This window comes from Falco naumanni, chromosome 4 (assembly GCF_017639655.2).
Source record: "Falco naumanni isolate bFalNau1 chromosome 4, bFalNau1.pat, whole genome shotgun sequence".
NCBI classification, from domain to species: Eukaryota; Metazoa; Chordata; class Aves; order Falconiformes; family Falconidae; genus Falco; species Falco naumanni.
In genome coordinates this window covers 61,590,834-61,591,826 of record NC_054057.1, presented here as the reverse complement: position 1 = coordinate 61,591,826, position 993 = coordinate 61,590,834, and positions in this window count along the sequence as shown.

Below are 993 nucleotides of genomic sequence, written 5' to 3'. Positions count from 1 at the left end.
CCTTGGCCGGGGACAGAGGTCACCGCCGGCCTTGGGGCCTCCCCGGGGGTGGCAGGGGCAGGGGAGGACACGGCGCCGCGGCCGGGGACACTCAGCCTCCCCGGGACAGCATGGGGACAGCCTGCCAGATCCCTGGGGACAGTGGCCGGCTACAGAGCCCAGTGCCCGCGGGGGGTGGGGGGGACAAGGAAGGCTGGCTGAGACCTTGCACGCTCGTGCTACATGTGCACAGGGCTGCTGAGACCCCCGTGCTCGTGACACGTGGGTGGGCGGCTGCTGGGCTCGTGCTACATGTGCACAGGGCTGCTGAGACCCCCCGTGCTCGTGACACGTGGGTGGGCGGCTGCTGGGGTCTGGCACGTTCACGATACGTGGGCACAGGGCGGCCGAGGGCTGAGGCCACACGTGCTCGTGACACGTGCGCCCACGGCCGCTGAGAGCCCAGCTGCCCCGGGCTCGTGACACAGGGGTGCACAGCTGCTGAGACCCCCCCCCCCACTCGTGACATGCCAGCACCTGGCTGCTGAGACCACCTTACGCTCGTGACATGGGTGCACAGCTCCCGAGACATCCCACCCTGTGACGTGTGGGTATGCAGCTACTGAGACCCCCCACGCTCGTGACATGTGGGCACAGGGTTGCTGAGACCCCCCACGCTCCTGTCACACAGGGACAGGGTTGCCGAGACCCCCCCCAACTTGTGACATGTGATTTCCTGGCTCTTGAGGCCCCCCCCAGTCCTAACACGTGCACTACCGAGACCCCCTCACGCTCATGACATGGGTACACGGCTGCTGAGACCCCCCACACTCATGACACATGGGTATAGGGTCGCTGAGACCCCCCATGCTCATGACACATGTGTGCAGCTACTGAGACACCCCCCCTCCCATGTCACATGGCTGCATGGCTGCCGAGACCCCCCCTCGCTCATGACACATGGGTACACGGCTGCTGAGACCCCCCATGCTCGTGACACGTGTGTCCTCATGT